Here is a 21,758-nt window from a genome sequence, read left to right on the forward strand (position 1 = left end):
ACGGCCCACTTCCCCGGCTATCCCTGGTTTAGCCCCGGATCTTGGGGGCCGTGGTTATAATTGACTGGTGCATTACAATTCATTTTCTTCCACTACACATTATGTTTTTTTTCTTATTGATGTGGAATGTGAAATGCATCATTTGAATTTATGAGATATTGAAAATATCATAATTCTACAAAAAAATGCTATGGTATATATTAAATTGTACATATGGTAGTTTTTGGCCAGTGTGAACATTTTAATGGTAATTCTGTTTTAAATAGTGACTAATCAATAGGCATCGTTACCAACTTTTTCTAATCCGTATAGGATATACAACGAGTGGACGTATCTATGATATATATACCCGAGCGTAACGGTTTATTACCCGGAAATAAACTCTGAGAACTCGTTAAAACCCGGAAATAATATGGATCGTATTATGATGCAATTAAATGCTAATAGGGCGTATGATATCAAACCATGATATTTTAAATGGAATTATAATACTTCATTTTATCCTACAATCAGTTTATTTTTGGTGATTGAAGTTCATTCATAAGAATATTTTTTTAATATGCTCTTACTTGACATTTCTATTTGACATTGTTAGTTTGTACTTGTGTTCGTTAAACGTGTGTCGCATAAGACAATTCCGCTGTTTAAGTACTTACCCGGAGGTTTTTGTCGTTGTAGAAGGAAGCCTTAAACATGACGCTAATTAATTTGTTGTAACTGAAATGTTCCTGAATGATTTATTTCGTGGCAGTGCAAAGTTTATGAAACCAAGGGTTCAGAAAAGGTTTTATAAGTTATTGAGAAAGACTCCATATCTAATAAGTGACTTCTAGTATTTGGCGAATTCCACATTTCAAGTGACTCAATACTACATGATTTAATTGAGAATCAACATAAAACTCTGAAAGTTTTTACGAAGGAAATTATGAGCGAACATATTATACTATCGTAAGATTTTTCCGTTTATAATCATGTTTTACAATTACATGACTATACTCACAAAACGTTGTAGGCCGAAAGCCATTTAACGCTTTAAGCGCATATATTTTATATACGTTTATTGTTTGTGATTTATGTTTTGTGTTCTATGTCTTTGGCGTTTACTCTGTGCCATTAAATGGGGTTTATGTTTAACCTTTTGACATAATTATTGAAAACTTAGAATATAATTCACTTGTACGTTCACTGATATACAGGGGAAACGTTTGGTAGTCCATTCTACAGCAAAGGTATTTATGCACTGGAAAAAATACAACGACTTGCAACTCGTTTTATACAAAAGGTATTTTCTTCACGGGGATACTAAAGAAACTACAGCCTCGAAGATCGCCTTAGACAGTGAAGGCTATTCATCCTGTTCAAAATTAAAGTGAATATGGTGTCAACAATCAACAAAACAAGTTTATCCCCAATTGAAGAAAAGAGACAAATAAAAGCAAAAATATATAGAGTTCCATCCAAAAAATATAATAGAAAAAATCATGAAAAGGACTACAGCTACTTCAAAATTAGACCAGCTTCTATCCTAAAATACTAAAACTCATTTTCGTCAAAACAGAAAAGGATTGGAACACACTAGTGAGAGCCTGTCGGGCGCAGTCCTGCTGTAGTAAGTCTACCCTCCAGACATGCAAAAAGGTGACTCTTCGTCCAGCGTGTTATGCTAGAAGTGGTCCTAGGCTGTACCACTACAAACACAGATACAAAATGCAAGACATTATAATGTGTAGACAACATATATCTTTGTACGATATATGTATGCCGTTTTAAGCGAATGGTTTGTCAGGCAGTTAATCTATTTATTGTGATATGGGAATTGCAATGCTCCATTTCCGAACCAATAGAATGGTACGGAAAGTGTAATGCACAGAGTGTGAAAGTCGGCACTAAAGCCTTTTGATGGTGGCTTTTTTCTCTGCCTGGGTCGAGTTTACTTTATTTTGTCAACCAGATGTGCATTGGTTTTGTGTTACTGCTACTGCTACTGATATCATTTGTTAAAATCTTCAATTTCCAGTACAGTAATCAAATTGCCTTCACATATCATTTACTTTTAATAATATCCAACAACACTAGGTTAAGGTAGACTCAATTTGTTTTGGTAATATTTACATTCTTGAGAGTATTTCGGACTTTAAAAGTCGTGCCCAAATTTCTCTTTTTCATGTGATTAAGTTGTTTCTAACGCTTTATATTCACGTGGACTTCTTAATATATAATCTTCTATAAGTACATATGATTTTTTAATTAAAATGCCAATGAATATGTTTTGTCAGATATACTTTGTAGTAAGATTTGTTAGTCGTCTCAGGATTTACTAAATGGTGGTAATTCTGAGTTTCAGCTGGAACTACATGTACGTAGGATTATTGTTTTGGTCCCATATGTTACCATAACACATGTATTTCAACGCGTATTTTTTCTACCATCAAAGAGTTTTTGTTCAGTGTGTTTAAAACGAAACACATTATATAATCATGATAATTAACCAAGGAAGAAAAAACAAACATATTTCACCTAAAACGTTAAACATATATACTACTGGTAGGGGAGGTAATTGCGTAGGACATTGCTAAGGAAAAAATAAACCAACTTGTTTGTCTGCTGTTCAGGGGGTTAGTCTAAAGAGAACTGTTGTGTGCAACCCAAAAAATAAATTTTCGATCATCGTTTTTGATTTCTTATTTCTGTGAAATCAAATGGAAGAAGACAAACTCCTTTCATCACTTGAGACCTACAAATCTCAAGTAAGTTCAAAAGATAGATAAAATGTTTGCCTTATCGAATTTTCTATCTGGTCGCGAAATTATATTATTTCAGCTGTTCATAGAGTCACAGTCGTATTATTTTGGTTTTTGAATAGTAAAAAAGTATTTCTGTGTAAAAAGTTTAAAATGATCAGTTCTGATAAGTAACCAAATATCAAGCCCTGGCATTATCATTGAACCTAGCTGATTGAAGAAAAAAGAAGTGAGAGTTTTAGGATACTTTTTTTATTTGACATTTGTTCTGTTTCCCCGTCTCGAATACAAGTACCAAGCAAAAAGAGAATGTTAAAAGTCTCAATGACCTCCATTTAGTCTGTATCAAGAACCTCTCGTTCAGTGTTGTCTCTTGGCTCTAAGGAAATAGGCAATTCCAAAGAGGAAATGTTTGTATGAATGTATGTATATACATTGCATTTCTTTAGACCTTTCGGTCACGGATAATCTGTGAAGGTTCAAGCACTTATTTCTAACAGGGTCCTTTTTTATTTTAGCCAAGGACAGCATGTGGAAGAGACAGTGGTTGGATAACCTGGCTCTTTTTTGAAAAGACCCCTTGGTTCTTTTAAATGCTCTGTGTAAAGCACCAATATACAAGGTACAACTTTCCTGGGTTAAACCAGTACTGAGCTCATCACTTGTCCAAGCACTAGCCTTTAAATGTCTAGCGCCAGGAAAGGGAGCTACTTGTACATCTTTCAGTATGACGCGGCCAGGAATGGAACCCACGACCTCCCGCTCTGTAGACGGATGCCCTTACCACTTGGCCACAGAGACGATGTTGGCAGGTTAAAGAAATTTCAATAATGCAAAAAATACTTGGAAACTTAAAAAAATAATATAGCATGTATCACTTACCTCAAATTTTAGCTGCATCAAGTAGAACAAGCCTTCAAAGCAGCTGGATCCAGTCCAGATCTAGAAGTGCTCAGAAATGACCGCAATGAACTTGTGAACCTGACACAAGGTAAACATACCTCGTAAAACCCAACTTTAACATTCAGTTAAATGCATACAATTCAACAACGTGAATTAACAGGCAGCTGAATCACCCTGACAGTGTTTTTCACTCTCCATTTTGGAAAACCCAGGGGCTTGGGATTTGGAAAAGTGTGTCATTTCGACTAAAATCGTGAATTCGAATTTTAGAAATGAACACGAAAAAACAGACACTAAAAATAGAAGAATGGGATGGGGTTTTTACCACCATTTCTTCCATACCATAACAGTTTTGGGATGCATATTTTACAGAAATTGAAAAATAAAGTATATGTTTTATGATTGCGAATGAGGCCCCATTTTGTTGAAAAACAGCCTCAATTTTTCAAAAGACAAACACTGCCTGATAACTGTTAAACCAACGTAAAGGTTTATAAGTCACACCATAATCCTGGATAAAATGCATTGTGGTCTTGGGTTCCTTATATTCATTTTAAGCTCAACTTTTCGAAGAATATGGAAAGCTATACTACTCACCCAAGTGTCGACGTTGGCGTCACACCTTGGTTAAGGTTTTGCATGCAAGCACATTTGCCTTTATTATTCGACTTAGAAATTCTGGTTAAGGTTTAGCGTGCAAGCACACATAGGTTAATATCTCAGCAACAACTTGAGGTATTGCATTGAAACTTGATACAATGGTACTCAACAATCCAACCTACTTAATTAAACAAGTAAGATAACTCTAGTTTGCATTTTATGCAAATAATAGGCCTTTTTTATTCGACTTATAAATTCTGGTTAAGGTTTTGCGTGTAAGCACACATAGGTTAATATCTCAGCAACTTCTTGAGGTTTTGCATTGAGACTGTATACAATGATACTCAACCATCCAACCTACTTATTTAACCAAGTAAGATAACTCCTGTTTGCATTTAATGCAAGTAATTGCTCTTTATTATTCAACTAAAAAATTCTGGTTAAGGTTTCGCGTGCAAGCACACAGAGGTTAATATCTCAGCAACAACTTGAGGTATTGCATTTAGACTTGATACAATGGTTCTCAACAATCCAACCTACCTCATTAAACAAGTAAGATAACTCTAGTTTGCATCTAATGTAAATAATTGCCCTTTATTATTCAACTAAGATATTCTGGTTAAGGTTTTGCGTGTAAGCACACAAAGGTTAATATTTCAGCAAATTCTTGAGATATTGAATTAAAACTGCATACAATGGTAATCAACCATCCAACCCACTTAATTAACCAAGTAAGATAACTCTAGTTTGCATTATATTCAAATAATGGCCCCTTCTTTAGTCATATAAATTATGGTTAAGGATGTTACCACTTTTAAGTCAATACCTCAGCAAATACATCATGTATGGCATTGAAACTTTATGCACATGCTTACAACCATTCAACCTTATTCTTTAATCAAGTTAGATAACTCTATCTTTCATATTATATAATTTTTGCCCCCTTTTTTTGCAACTTAGAAATTCTGGTTAAGGTCTTGCATGTAATCACACATAGAATAATATCTCAGCAATTACTTGATGTATTGCATTGAGACTTTATACAATGCTATTCAACCACCCAAAATAATTGAATTACCAAGTTAGATAACTGTATTTTGCAAAAGAATGGCCCTTTATTATTATACTAAAAAAATTCTGGTTAAAATGTTCCATGTAAATACATTTATGTTAATATCTCACCACATCATGTATTGCATTGAAATATAATTAAACAGTGATCCATGCATGTTTCGCCAAAACTTTTCAATCCTTGGACTGAAAAGCGGCGGAATAGTCGAGCGCGCTGTCTCTGTGACAGCTCTTGTTTAATAAAAAGTTGAATTGTTGAAGGCAGTTGCATTTCGAATTTGTCACATCTGCATAAGTGGCACTGTTTTGTCGAGTGATTTTTTTTTACATTGATTGTAAAAAAGAGACAAGTAAAGTGTTAAGGTAACTAACCATTAAGTAATAATAGTTTCTTGTTATATAATAATTCACATTTTAACTATATAAACTATGTAAATAAAGTATTTATGTGTTATGCTTTCAAATTAATTTCGTTTATTTATAGGGAGTCTACTGTGAAAAGCCAGTTATTGAAAGAGATAGATTCCAAGGATGGTAGTAGTGGCAGTTCTGATACAAAGGAGATTAACTCCTTATAAAACAACAAGCCAGTTTATATGACAGTGGGAGAAGCGGATCAACAAGTTTGGATAATGAATATGCAGCATTTCGGGTAGTTTATTTCTTTTGTTTTTATAAACAACTACAACAGATATTGTACTTTCTTTTTTCCACTTTAAAGAAGACAACATACCTTATCGGTATTCAACATCTGTTAGTCACAGTTCCAGTAATAATTAATTACCAGGTATTCTTTATAAGCACTGATCATTAAACATGCATATCAAAATCTATTTATATGAGCTTATTTTTGAAAAAAACGGGACATTTCAGGATCAATGACGAAAATTTCATGATTTCAAATGATTCTACACAAACAATCAATATCTTCACAAATGAAGCAGCTACATATCTTGAATTGTTAACAGTCAATTTTTCATATCGCTTAGAGTAATTTTGACTTAATTTTGATTAATGAACTCTGTTTATGTTTATTTCTAGTATTTCTGCATTTATCAAGCTTGAGATAAAATATGTTTATATTGAAATACTATTTCATCAGATCAGTAAGAAAATATATGCTAACAGTAGTACTTTTCCATAGGAGTCTCCAGTAACTAATAATATGCTTTTGGATGAACAAGTGCTTATTCTTATACTACTGCTTGGTATCAATATTTTTAACACTGCCAGTGGGCTTGTGGTAATTTCCACCCATGTCCTTTCAATTTACTTGGTGATTTAAAATTTAATATTTACTAAGAACAAACCTACCACGACTCAACAGCCTCCACAGCCACCTAGCCTACACATATTACACGCACACACATTAATAACTTGACTAATGCTAATAAATATAAATTGCAATAACTTGAGCTATATGTTAATGTATTTTAGTTCTTTTTTACATATAAGTTATCATCAAGCATCAATTGATACAAACATTAATAAATTGGATGCATTAAACTGATTTATTGACATCATCTTGAATTTATCTCAAAATTATTATTTTTGCAGGAAATGTTTTTTTTTATTTTTCTCTTTTGTTTCTACAGGAAATGCTTGGTACTGATGTCACCACAAGTCAAGATTGTGCAGAAACCAAAAATAATTCCAAAAAAGTGTATGAAGGACTAGATAGATGTAATGAAGAATAACATGTATCATCAGGAGAGAGTGTAAATGATCACTATAAGGATATTGTTGGCACGAGAAGTCAGGCACCTAACTCGCACGACTGGGGAGAGAAGGCATACGGGAATGCTCTGATCGCAGGGGTGGAGACAGGCTTGGATACTGAAATGCCAAAGGTTATACATTAATCATACACTTATAATTACATGTACTGTAGAATTATGACTGTTGATTTATGTACAAAAGTCTAGATGAAATATAGTCCTTGACTATTACTATAAAATTGGTGCATTGACTTCTTATTACTTCACAAATTACTTTGAGAAAAAAACAACAAACAAAGATCATTCATTAAACGGGTAAGAATGAATCATGTTCTTCATTTTCATGATTAAAAGCAAAAGTAAACAGTTTGTTTTTTTAATTCTGCTTTTTAGCTTGTCAGTTGCCAGAGACAATATGCATGTGTAAACCTTGAATCATTATTGACTTGTACCCCCTTTTTTGACAAAAAGACATGAAAAAACTTTAACCTTGGCCATTACTCAAACAACATTTAAGACACTCGTATAAAACTTGTGAGAAATGTTGCCATGTATACAATACGCACATGTATAGTAAGGTCCATAACTGCGACTTAAATAACGCTTCATATATACTATTTGAAAAAAAAGGAAAAAAATTGGCCATAACCCAATTGATGTTCAACATAATGGAAGGCAACTTAGTACAGGCATTGACAAAGACAATACGCAAATGTATAACATGGACCATTACTCTGCATTCAAAAAATTGTATAACAAATAGCTGGCAATCATTGGCATTGAACCTTTTATTTGCAAGTACAGGTGATGTTCAGCAACCTTACTCACTCCGCATTGTTGCCCTGTAAATACTTCCTGTCCGGTTCCTGTAGATTCACTGACCAAGATTGCAGGTATCATTTTTCTAAGTGACTGTACACATCAGGGCTTAAAAACCCCCAAACAAAAACCCCGGTCTGGACCAATTTGTACACATAGTTTTACTTTATAGTAAACCTTGAAGCAGTAACAATGCAAACCTATTGGTACACCTGCATATCAGCTTCAAAGTATTGAAATGTATATTATAATAATGGAATTTAAAATATATGATAATGAGGAAATTACAGGGACAACTGCAGTAGTCATACATTTAACAATGAATATAAATAAAAATGTATTTAATATTATTTATAAAAAGTTTACACAAACTCTATGCAATTGTGAACAAAATGCCTGATTTTTGAATAAATGTAGTATTTATTTAAGTTATGATCATATCTATAGAACAGTTCAATTGTATAGATTTTAGTTTTATGGAATTTACGTCTATCTGTACATGTTAAGCTACGGCTATCTGGTGGAACTGGAAGACCTGAGAGAATACATTGAGCCTGACCACAGGTAGCATGAGTAAACCTTCTGGCCCCAATTTCTCGAAACTTACGGTAACAGGCTTAAGTACCTTATTTCAATTAGCCAAAATACATACTTAAATTGAATTTTGATAAATCAAAAATGGTTTATTGTGTATAAGTATAAAAACTCTAAAAGAAGTGAATGTTAAGCAAAATATTGAAAACAAAAAAAATAGTGATCTTAGCTTAATCCTGTTATAAGGGACTTAAAGCTGCACTCTCACAGATTTACCATTTTAACATTTTAAGCATTGAAAGACTCCACTCTCAGTGAGTTCAGGTTTTGTTTTACACCTTCGTTTTGCCAATCTTTCTGCCTTTCACCGCATCATGCATATGCAAAGCAGATCCACGATCTGTCGCATGCAAGTATAACAAATAAGATTATGAGCAACAGCGACATATAAATTAGGGTGCAATCATAAATGCACAAGTATTTATTTGCTTTCAAATATTGGTACTCACGCAGTCTCACAATAAATGTTTATTATCAAATTAGCGCAGTTTACCTCTTCATAGTGAAGCCACAAGTGACTTTGGAACTATTGCAACCTTTTCCATACCTTAGATGAATGCTCTGTGTTCAATTGTTTTTATGCGAAAAGATCTCTTTGGAAATTAAATTTTTTAGGCTGTTTTGGGACTTCAATATTTGACTTAATCTTTAATGTGACGTGTTACATTGTGTTGGCTATTGACAATTCTTATTTAACGAGTACATACAATTATCACTATCAAATAAGTATTGTCTTGTTGCCTCTTTTTCATCCACTTATCCATCTTTACTAATCCGCCGACTGTTTTCACGCCATTCACACACCAATGAGCTAGATAGTGTAATCATGACATGGTGACCTATTCAATATCGTGTTAGACTGGTATTAATGTAAACTTTATGTAAAGACGATTTTAACGAAAGTCAGTATTGAATATTCGCCGCCCCATTGCCGTTGCTAACCAGAATATTGGGGCTGCAACAGCGTCCCCTGCGGCCCCAGCTCTTTTGCGCCTGAACAATTGTTAGGAAAGTTAGGCTAGGTTACTTATTGGTGGCACAGTGTTGCACTGGAGTGTGGTCTTTCACAAGAGGGAAATCAGAGTACATGGAGTGACTACAGCTTTGTGACTACATATCAAACTTACATATGTCAGATAGGGAATCAAAAACTTAAGACAGTTTGATTGGTTTTGGATTATTAGCCGGAATTTTCATCGAACAATTACGGGTTATAGATTGGCGAAAACAAGTCGGGCGGTCGGGCATTTGGGTGTGCGTTAACAATTATGCATTCAATTTTTAATTTTATGTAATAAAATCTAGAATTTTAATCTAATAATTATCAAATTTAATCAAATTATGTGTCGGCATGTTATCTTGAATATATATGAATATGGGTTATCTTGGGTCAAAACTAGGTCACTAGGTTACATCGTAAATATTTCCCGGCAATAAATTCAACAATTTTATCAAATGTTAATGAAACATGGTCAGAATGCTTGTCTGGATTATATCTTGCATATTTTGTAATATGGGTCAACCCGGGTCAAAATCTAGGTCACTAGGTCAAATCTTAGGAAATATATTTCCACGTCATAATTTTAACAATTTTTGTCAAATCTTTATGAAACTTGGTCAGAATATCTGTCTGCATAATATCTTGTTAGTTTTATGGTATGGGTCATCCTTGGTCAAAATCTAGGTCACAAGGTCAATTCTTAGGAGAAAGAATTCCACGGTCATAAAGATTCATTAATTTTTGTCAAAACTTTATGAAACTTGGTCAGAATATTTGTCTATATGTTGTCTTAATCATTTGAATATGGTCACCTCAGATCAAAAGTTAGGTCACTAGGTCAAATCTTAGGAAATACTTTCGTGATGTCATAGAAAAATTATATGCTTACCAAACCTTTCAATTGTAGTCAACAACTAAATTCAATGCCATTTTATAAACACACATCCCAATCATGAATTTCATATCTACCCATATTTTTGCAAAAATGTAAATTTTAATTAACTTTAAAAATATTTGTGTACATGAAATCTTAGATGATAAAGTGTGTCATCTAAGGTCAAAAACTAGGTCTCTGGGACAGATTTTATTGGAAAAGCTGATGTATTTATAAAATGTTCATTTTTCCTCACACAAATTGAATAGTTTCTGTTGATCAGGTTATTTGTATGAACGATGTCTCCGATAAGTATAAATATGGGTCTTTTTGGTTATAAATACTAGGTCACTAGCTCAAATCCTAAGTTTCCAAATTGCATCTTCAAATAAAAAAAATCTAGCAAGTGATAGTGCTGTTGCTATAGTTTGGGAGAATAGTTGTATGACATTTGGTGAAGGGTAAGTACAAGATACCATAAAGTCTACATTGTCCATATTTATATATAAGGTGATGATACAGCATGTAATGATACTAAAGACTTCCCTGTTGAAACATATGATCAGGGCTTTTTCATCAATAATCCAAAGCGCGATTTCGTACTTTTTCAGCAGTGCAATACTACTGATGAAATTCACTCATTCACACATTATTGATGGAACGGTCCCCTTAATTCACATGGTTTTGCAAGTGTTTGTTAAATTATGTATTAAAAGGAAGGTTAATGCCACTTCAAACAATTTGTTTTCCTTTACAGTTGATGAATCAGATTCTTCCAGTGAATGATGACATCATTACAAATTAACTAATCAGCAGAGAAGATAGTGATGAAGAGGATGACCTTCCAGTGTTTCTATGGAAACCTTCAAGTCTTGGCCTTGGTGACCTTGGACAATGGGAGGCCCATACATAGGTTGGTAAATCAGTTTTGCTTTAATCGAGTACTTTTGGAGACGGCATGACAATGTAGCTAATAAACAATGGCTGTTTAGAATTTTTAAGCACTTTTAAACCAAAAACTTTTTTAGATTGAATTTTGAAATTTTAAGATCACTCAACTGCCAACTAAGATTGAACATTAAGCGATTATTTCTTAAGAGTAGTATTTCAATTTTTTTTTCAACAACCTAATCATTAAATGTATAGTCACTCTGCTAAAGGCAATACATATTTAAGACATATAACACACCACTGAGGGTCATATGACATTATAAGGACCGGCCAGTCCGCCACCGAAGGTGTATATGGACCGAGGTGTTAGCCTGACTGACTGGTCTTTATAATAATTTATTTCAACAACCAAATCATTAAATGTATAGTCACTCTGCTAAAGGCAATACATATTAAGACATATAACACACCACTGAGGGTCATATGACATTACAAGGACCGGCCAGTCAGCCACCGAAGGTGTATATGGACCGAGGTGTTAGCCTGACTGACTGGTCCTTATAATGCCATATGGCCCGAAGTGGTGTGTGACATTTCTTTTATTATACCGAACACTTTTCATTAAAATTCAATATCTTTAAAGCGATTTAATTGTGTTTTATTGAACAAAGCAAATAATTTTTACTTGCGACAAGTTTTTGCCTTTGTGAAAATAGCAAGCCGCACTTACCAATTGTATGACGTCAGCGGTCCATATTACATTGGTTGGCCTTAAAAAAATAATATCGACCGTTGAAGTCATTAAACTGGAGTTTCATAAAAAAATACAGTGATATACGGACCGATCAAGTTTATACATACAAAGAAGGGACATATTTATGTGAGGTATAATATACAGCAATATTTTAGGGAGTAGGTAGCAGATTGTTATCCAAGATGGGCTACATACCTGGCCAAGGGCTTGGGAAGAATGGTGAAGGAAGGATCGAGCCTGTCCCCATATAGTTGTTACCACAAGGTAGAATATATATTGAAGTTAAAATATGTAAAAGCAGATCTTGTTTGTTTTTTGAAAAAAAAAAAAAAAAAAAAAAAAAAAAAAAAACGGGCAGTGTTGTTGTTATAACCTTGCTGTAACTGTTGTCGGTGTTGTTGTCAGAGTGTCAATATTTTGTATTTAACTCTGAATCCTTAAAAAATCCTTGTTATAATATAAACTATGCAACTTCGGTTTTAATATGCACCATGTTTTCGTTGTTTTGCTGCTTTGAGCTTGTCAGTGTTATTGCGAGTTTTCATCTGGTGTGGAAAGAAGAAAACTCAGTGTATTGTTATCTTTAGCCTCAGTGTCTTAGTTGTGGTCGTTGTTGGGCAAAAACCTTAAACCTTGGCCTGAACCTGTTAAACATATTCAACTATCACTTAGTACTTGTACATTTTGTTCATGTATAGCAAGGGCCCATAACTCTGGTTAATTAATCTGTTTATCAATATATCATTCTTTTGTATGAGTTTTATATTATAAAGCTACTATTTTTTCAGGGAAGTCATTAGATAAAATAATGGCCCTTTAGGAGATTTCCGGAAATCGAGATATGTTTGATGCCATGAAGAGGCAGGAAAAGCTTGACAGAAACCTTGCCAAGAAGCTTGAGAAACAGTATAAATCCAGTGTGCAGAAGACAGGCGTGTTTGATTTTATTAATAAGGAGCTTGGAGGAAAGAAAGGTATAGAAATTTGAAAATGTTTTTGGATTTTTTTCTCTTTTATAAAAGTAAAAGCTTTATTAAAAACACTTGCCTCTAAAACAAGATTAACTTTATGCCCAACTATTTTTAATGTTCATTGGATTAGTAATCCTCACATTGTTGACATGTATGGCTGCAACTGGAAAGTTAACATTAAGAATCCAGTGGAATACATTTTGCTCTCAGGAAAGCTTAGTGAGCTTATACATCACCATGGAGTTGGGAAACAGTCACATGGAGGTCAAGGCCATTCAAAATTACACAGGAACATATCTGAGCAGGACTTGAAAGAAAGTTCGACAAAAATATTAATATACAGGTAAGAGTCTATGTTTCTTATTGTGCAAGATGTAGTTTTATCTTCAACCAAATGCTTTTAACGTATTTATAGGTGATCTTTTATTTCATTGAGCATTTTATTGAGCATTTTATAAACAATAAACAGAAAAAAATATTCACATTTGGTAGAATGCGTAGACTTGTATGTTCTTTGAGCTACTGAAATATGTTGCAAAAATGAAGTAAATTATCATAATGTTGCTTATTTGCTATAGATTCATTATTTGTGTAATATATTAACTAGGGTGTTTTCTTTTCTTTTATGTAATAAATATAGAATGATATGTTTTCGTTGCAGCTTTTGAAAACTAGTGGAGAGATGAAGTCAGTGCAGAAAGAATTGATGAAGTTGAAAAAAATCACTTTTAAGAAATGAGAGGTGTGTGTATATTATGGGTAGAAGTTAATAAGTTTTATGTCTGTTTTGACTACATTTTATGTAGTCCAAAAAATAATATACTGTTTACTGAATTTGAAAGTGTCGGAAAAAACATCAAGTTATAACAGATTTTAATTGGTAGTTATCTATTTAAGTTAGGTTTGAAAGAAGTACATGTATGTTGCTTTGAATCATGGTAGTGTCTGTTTTCTGATATCCATTTCAAGAGACCAAGACCACAAGCTCTTACATATTAAGCAAGTTACAGTATTTATGCTTTAGTTAAACTATTTTGTACACATTATATTGCTTAATAGTATTTAATTGTTGTTTTAGGGACAAAAGTGTAACAGCCAGAGTGAAGGCCAATATTTCGTCTAAAACTATGATAAAGAAATCCTCCCCCATACACTGTATAAATTCCAAAGAACACACACTGTTACTTCTTTACAGTATGGTAATCACCATGTAAATCACGTGACTATCGTAAGTCACCTGACGCATACAATATTACTGTTAAAATTTAATATCGGTAAAGATTTCAAAATGTATCACCCCCGTTCGAAGAAGAAGGGGTATATTGCTTTTCACATGTCGATCGGAAGGTCGGTAGACCAAAGCTTGTCCCAGTAATTACTCGCCAATGCCTACCCATATGAGTGCTCAAACTTGACATGGAGACTGGGCCTAACCAGTAGGTGACCCATATTGATTTTAAGGTCATCAGGTCAAATCATATGGCGTTTTAGTTCATGCATGTATTATTTAATTGTCCAAACACTCCTGACAACATGGCACTCAGTCGGGGCATACCTTTTGACAAACATATCTTGTTTACATGAAGTTTGATTAAAAAATCAAAATTCTAATAAATGCAATTGAAAACGCATTAAAAATGTGTATAATGCTAAAATCCAGCTGCACTTGTTCAGTGTGGCAGGGATCTAGTCTGCGTGTCAGGGGAGATCACTGCGTAGGTGATTGAACACATTCGTCGGAACCGAGTGCACACAATAGTCCCATAACGATTGGTCCACTCGATAACCCTAAATACAACATGGCATATAGCAAGTGATATAATGTTTTACCCGCAAAAATTGTACTAAAAACTAACTGAAATTTGAAGTTCGCAAAAGTGTAAGAGTTTGTCTTTCTAAGGCATAACAACACCCACTGATCATAGACCAGAATCGGTAATGCAGTACTTTGTAATTCGAAAAAAATAAATAGGCACTTGCTTTGTGCTTGGTAATGATATTTTTTGAAAAAAAAAATATACATTAAAAGGCCTGGAGACGGAAATATTTTGGCACTACCATTCCGATTGTGGAACGATTTTCCGTTCGAAATCTTGAATAAAAGCTTGTGTCAAAAAACTCAGTGACCGTACTAACCATTGTTTAAATTTGTATCTTTAAATCAGAGGATTCTAAACGGAAAACAGAGCTGCGAATATAGTACTAATTTACTGAAATAAAAAATATGAATACATAATAACTAAGTTCTCTGTAAATAACCAAAATTAACAATTTGTTGACCGAATTGAAAAGATAAACAACGTCATGAGGTTGTTAAGCTTAGCACAAATATTGGTGTTTATAAGTGGTGTCAATTAGGGAAGTCAATCAGAAATAAAATAAACATGATACTTTCGAAAACTTGTCCATTTAGGATAATTCATTAGAAAGCAATTAATGACTAAGCTTAAATATGTGCAGTTTAAGTTAAATTTAGACCTGTGCAAATTTTAGTAAATATGTTCTAGTATACATCTTAAGCATTAAGCATTCTCCATGCACATGTATTGTTTTTTGTATATTCTATATTTTTCCATGTGGCCTTTAATTGCCAGTTGCATAATTGACTTGATTTTTGTCGAACACACGAGTCCTATAATACTAAGAATTGTGCCTTAATGCTCAGTAATTTACTTTTTGTAATGTGAAAGTAGCTTTAAAAATAAATATCTTTGAATGATGCAGTCAAAATTAGTGACAAGCTAGGTACACGCAAATTTAAAAAGAAACCCTTTTCAGAGGGCACGAATCAAGGGCCCAAACGGCAATGAACAAGAGAAACACAGCGTAATACAAACAGGCAACAGCCGACCATGCCCAAATATTTACACCTCATCTTCCATTCCTTAAATGAACTGCTCTTCGGCAATTGCGTTTATCAATCGATGAACGCAACATCTTCGGATATGTTCGGATCGCAATTCATCGCATAACAATATACATGGCAATTTCTGATCTTGTTATTGTTTGTATTGTGTCAGCAGGTGCCGTAAAATATAAATAAACATTTTTGGAAAGTGATAAATAATGATATAATAAATGTATCGTTGCCATAAGTGTTTCAATTTTACGTTTAGAAGTGATTTCAAGCGGTTGATCTTTTCCCGCGTTATCGTGACGTCATTTGATAAAAAAGTTTCCGGTACAGTCGTGTCGTTCTATTTACAGAATGGGTAAGAAAGGATTACCAAAAGATTTTCTTAAATGAATTGAAGTATTTTTTAACAATTCTTGGAATAAATAAAGCACTGTTGGTGTAAATATAAGTTATAAATTGCGGGATTGATGTCATTATCGGCGATATGATCGCAATTGTGATGGTCAAAGACCGCCATTTGGCCCTGTTGTTATAAGGTATTTGTTTTACCTGTTCTTATAAGGTAATTATTTATGTGTTGTTATAAGTTTTATTTAATCTGTAGTAATAATGTGTTTAAGATGTTGCAATACGGTATTTATTTAACCTTTTGCAGTAGGGCATTTATGCTTTCATATTGCAGTAAGGTTTAAGTAACCTGTTGTATCTTTTTTACATTTTGTAAAACAGTATTTAACTTAACTGTTGAGACTTGAATTTATGTTACCTGTTGTAATTAGGAATTTATTTACCTGTTGTTATGAAGAAATTATTTCCCCTGTTGCAATAAGGTATTTAATTTACCTGTTGTGAAAAGGGATTTACTAAACCTGTTGTTATAAGGTATTTATTTCACCTGTTGTTATAAAGTATGCAATGAAATAAAAAAATCTTGTTTTAATTGGAAACGCTTTTTCTTATCATATGATATATTAGAATTAGTAATTGTTGGTAAAACAATAAATGAAATGTTGTTAAATGAGATTAATCAAATAGTTATGACCTTATTGTTTACATGATTGTTGTTATTGAAATTAAATCAAAGTGAGTAAACTACATGTTTTGCTTTTACAAAGGATTTAACAGTTATATGAATCAAATTTAGGACGTTGGTTTATTATCGAAAATGAATAAAGTAGAATGGCCATGTCTCCTCTGGTTCTAAATCTTGTATTTGAAAATATATTCAGTTACGGTAGTTTCGAAACAAAGACGCTATATTTCATAGAGCAATTGTAAAGCATGATCTTGATTTTAAAAACAATCCAGAAATCAGGATACAGAACTATTACCTTGTCAAGAATGATTTTTGCTCGAACAATTGCCCCAAAACTGTTGGGGTAGTCCTTAAAAAAGAAATGTTATGATCAGTTAATAGTTATCCATTTTTTAAGGTTGCCCAATCGAAATAAGTTTAACTGCAAGGTAGCGAAAATATAACCTGTGGATAACTTTTCCAGTTTTATGTCATTTTTGTAACAATTTAGGTAGAAATTAGGCTATTGACGAATTTCTGAAGCAATCAGGTTATCAAACCGGTCCACTATAGTATTCCAATAAACATTTTCATCAAGTTTGGAAAAGATAGGGATAATGAATAGTTCCGTTAGCAGTGTGAACTTGTTTGGTGGGTGCAAACCAAACTGTTCGCCTTACACTGTTATACTAACTTTGACATAAGTTTTTTTAAGTAAAATGATAAGTTGTGTAAATATAAGTGGATGTGTAAATGATGTCACCTTTGTTTCATTTTAATCCTAAGTGTGGTGTACGAAATTCGGAAAAGAGCTCAAAATATGACTGACGGCCGTACAACGATTACCTAAGCCTCTTTCTAAAAGGCGGGGAAAAGAATACTAACTTAAGGCCTAAAACCTTTCTTAATTATATTTACTAAACATGAATATCAAACATAATTCATAATTTCTATTAAACATTTCTTGGCATCTTTTGAAGACAAATCTGAGTAATTTTGCAAAGTTCAGTCATTGCATCTGTATTGACCATGTGTTGTCTACACGGTATATTTGCAATTTGGCCTTATTTATGATAAAACTTTGCTCGTACTTTAGCATGTACCTGACCAGAAGATGTGCCCTATTTCCTGTGTACCAGAAGGTCAAAGGTCAAGGTCACATCCAATCATGTTTGATCAATGCTGTCAGTGTAAACACTTAAAAAGGATTGGCCTAAGGCCCATGCCACTTTATTTGTAGATTTGTCTCATCCAATAAATGGTATATGTTTTGCTTCTGTGTTGGATGGTTAAAGATCAAGATCACAGTCAGTGTTATTTGGGTTACTATGACTGTACAATAATTTGAGAATTGCCTTATTATCTGAAACATCATACGTTAATTGTACTGGTTTAATAGATTTACCATATTGTTTTGGGATCTGACGGTCAAAAGTCAATGACGCTCATAGTGTTTCAAAAACACCTTCATGCAGTCCAGCAAATGTTGCCGATAAAGTGGCGCTCAGAGGACATAATGTTTAACGAACATCATTTGTTTATTTTGTTTTGTTGGTCAGAACATTACTAGTAAATGGATGGTCAGAAAAAGAAATGTAACAAAGTCCAAGTTTCATAATTATTACATTTTATTTTTGAGTTTGATGTAATGCAAGGGAGAAAACAAGCAAATCAGCTTTGATGTTATTTACAGAGTTGTCTTTCTTAGTAATTTTAAAATATAATTGCTGTGTGGTCATCTGTGACTATAATCCCTAAATTGACATTTTTGGTGGGAACACTGGATCATTCGGTTCTTTGTTTTCAAGGCGAACACATCATATTTTACTTTGTATGTAATTGTTGGAATTGGCGGGAAAAGATATTGAAGGTTAGTCTATTAGTTATACTTCTAGAACCTAGTATTTCTAGAACATTGTTTATTAAGAAGTGTAATTGTTTTAATTACATTTGAGCAGCTGTATCTAAGTATTTAGTAAGTTGGAAATATGATAGTTATAATATTTCTAAAAGGTAAAGATAGTGATTCAACCTTGCATGTTAATATTATAAGTAATATTAAATAAATCCACTTATTTTAGAATTGCGGCACCAGTTGAATGTATGTGTCAGGAAGAATATAAAGGCAGTTTGGCCTACAGCTGGTGAGTTAGATTATATGTAATGTGATGTGAAATGTGTTTGTACCTGTTTTGTATATGATGTTTGTATTGTTTTAATATGATTATATTATGTAATAGTATGGCCGCTAGAAAATAGTATTAATTATGAGGAATATTACTTCTCAAAGTATTATAGAAAATATACTGAATTAATCGTTAACTCTTGTGTGATATGCTTAAGTTGATGTTTATATACTTTCAGAGCTGTGGATTTATAATACATGTAATAAAAGCCCCTAAAGACTTCCGACGTGTTAATCAACTACACTGAACCCTAACTGCTGAGTTAGACCGTTAATATAGTCGTGGCCATAAGAAAAACTACCCTATTACAACGTGGCGCCCAACAAGTCGTTTCTTAATCGTTGGAAGACAGAGGCGACCCGGGACAGGAGCCAGAACAGACCATCGTTTGAGGCCGAAAGTGGTTCGTAGCCCAGAATCTACCATTTCGTTGGGAAACTGGTTGACCCCACAAACATATTGTGAGAGACATTTTCATTAGTGGTTGGAGTCGTTGCGACCCAGGGCAGGCGTGCATTTGTGATACCATTCCCTTAAGGACCGGAAACAGTTTGAACTCAGGACGTGACTGGTGTGCATCTGTGATACCATTCTGTTAAGGACCGGAAAGAGATCGAACTCAGGACAGGACGTGACGTCATCAGAGAATCATCATCATCTTCATCCATCCATCAATAACCCAGGATTTATTGACTGTAGGACTTGTTATACGTGCGTGAACATTATGGAAGTTGTTATTTTGTGATATAGGACATTTATTAATATAATCTAGTGGCCAAAATACAACAAACTGTGAGTGCCATAATTTTGTGTAAAACATAATTTGTTTGTTTTTGTTCAGTTAGAATTGTGCATTTTTCATAGCTGCAGAAGTGAAAATTTTAAGTGTCATATTGTCGAAAGAGTGATCACATACTAATGCTCTAAAGATATAATTAAGCATCTATTTTTCATTAGATAGTCATTCAGTACAGCTATTTTTGAATTCTTACGTTTTAAATATTATTAGATTGATAAAAAGATAAGCTTACCTTCTACTCAGGTGTAAACAAACATGTATACACGGAAGATTATTGTTTAGCATCATGTAGAATTAATCTTTAGTTAGATAACGTTAGTCTGAGAAAATCCTTCATTCACACGGTTCTTTGTGAACACTATTTTTCTCATTAAATATCCATTAGACAGTAAAGTTTCCGACTGTAAACAGTATCTTTGAATGAGTTAACACTCATTTACATATTTGGCTGGTGTAAATCAAACGGTACTTTTGTTTCATTGACAAATCAATACTCGATACACAATTTACGGAAAACCCGTGTGTCAGTGACGTAATTGAGCAAATTCTGATTTGATTGGCTGTTTGGGAGGGTGTGTGCAGGTCGAGCATTTTGATTGGATGACCCTGATATTGACCTTTACGATAGGTTAAAGTGCATGACAGACATTTTTGGGTTAGGAGAATAATTTGTTCAGACATTTGACATGATTTTTTATTTGTTCACTGAAAAATTTATAATAATTTCTTGAATCATTATTAGGATATTATCATATCTTGAGTATACATTATTTAGCAACCAAATTTCAGGCAGTTGAATTTTAATTACACACATTGTTGCTACTTTATATTTTTGACAGAAATCAGCTGATTTGGTTATGGATTGGGGACACTGATAAAGTTGAATTTGGATTGTAATATTTTTCTGCAATTATTATTTGCATGGATAGATGAAATATTTATTTAGACTTTGTATTAGGTATTTAGATTTATACAGTTAAAAACAATTATTGTTGGATTTGTGCATTTGTGGAATAGTTCATGTAATTGTTCATACTTAAATTCCATTTAAAATCATTTGACCTAGTGTTTGTTGTTTCAAATTAAGTTGATTATTAACGGCATATTCTTAAGCAGTGTTAGATACTCATGTTTGTCTGACTTAAATACTTAGATTATAGTTCTTACGGGTGACTTTATTGTTTAGACATTACATTTCTTTAATTTTATTTTGACTTTGAAATTGATTTTTTACTTAGTTTATTTTCAATTATGTGTATTGTATATTTTGATTTTTGACAATTGATTGCGCACACTTGTTTTTTTTATTTTTCTTACAGAGGTAGTGGTAGAGGCAGAGGAACTTACAGACCTGGACGCCCAATAGGAGCAAACAATTACAGGGGGTGTTGTCACAGATGTGGTGGACATGACCATTATGTGAAGGACTGCACATCAGAATATCCTCGGACGGAGCAGACAGGGAATTATAGGGGCTCTTGTCATAGGTGTGGTGGCAATGATCATTATGTAAAGGACTGTACAGCAGCCTACCCACGGGCGGTACAGACAGAGAATTTAAACGCGTAGGTGCCTTGTGTGATGGACCGGACCAGGGCACAAAGAACATTAAGGAGGGTCCTGCATTAGTAGGGGAAGCGAACATAACAAAAGTTATTATAAATGAAAAGGAAGTAAATGCTTTACTGGATACAGGTTCTTCAGTAAGTGTTATTGCACAATCATATTTTGAAGAACATTTTAAAAATATTGAATTAAAACCAGTGACTGAAATCTTAAATATTGAATGTGCAGGTGGATCTATGCTTCCATACTCAGGATATATTGAAGTTGAAGTAAATGGTATTGGAATTCCGGAATGTAAGAAGCAATTAGCATTATTTTTGATATCACCAGATACAAAATTTTCCAGTTCAACACCAGTCATTATTGGAACTAACATTTTGCAAGAATTTCAAGAGGATT

The 21,758-nt window shown here is 33.4% G+C and overlaps 1 pseudogene; it reads left to right on the forward strand.

The window, feature by feature from the left end:
- Positions 1-2,699: 2,699 nt before the first annotated feature.
- LOC128223392 (zinc finger CCCH-type with G patch domain-containing protein-like) lies at positions 2,700-13,675 on the forward strand (annotated as a pseudogene).
- Positions 13,676-21,758: the final 8,083 nt, after the last annotated feature.

This window comes from Mya arenaria, chromosome 17 (assembly GCF_026914265.1).
Source record: "Mya arenaria isolate MELC-2E11 chromosome 17, ASM2691426v1".
In the NCBI taxonomy this organism is placed as follows: Eukaryota; Metazoa; Mollusca; class Bivalvia; order Myida; family Myidae; genus Mya; species Mya arenaria.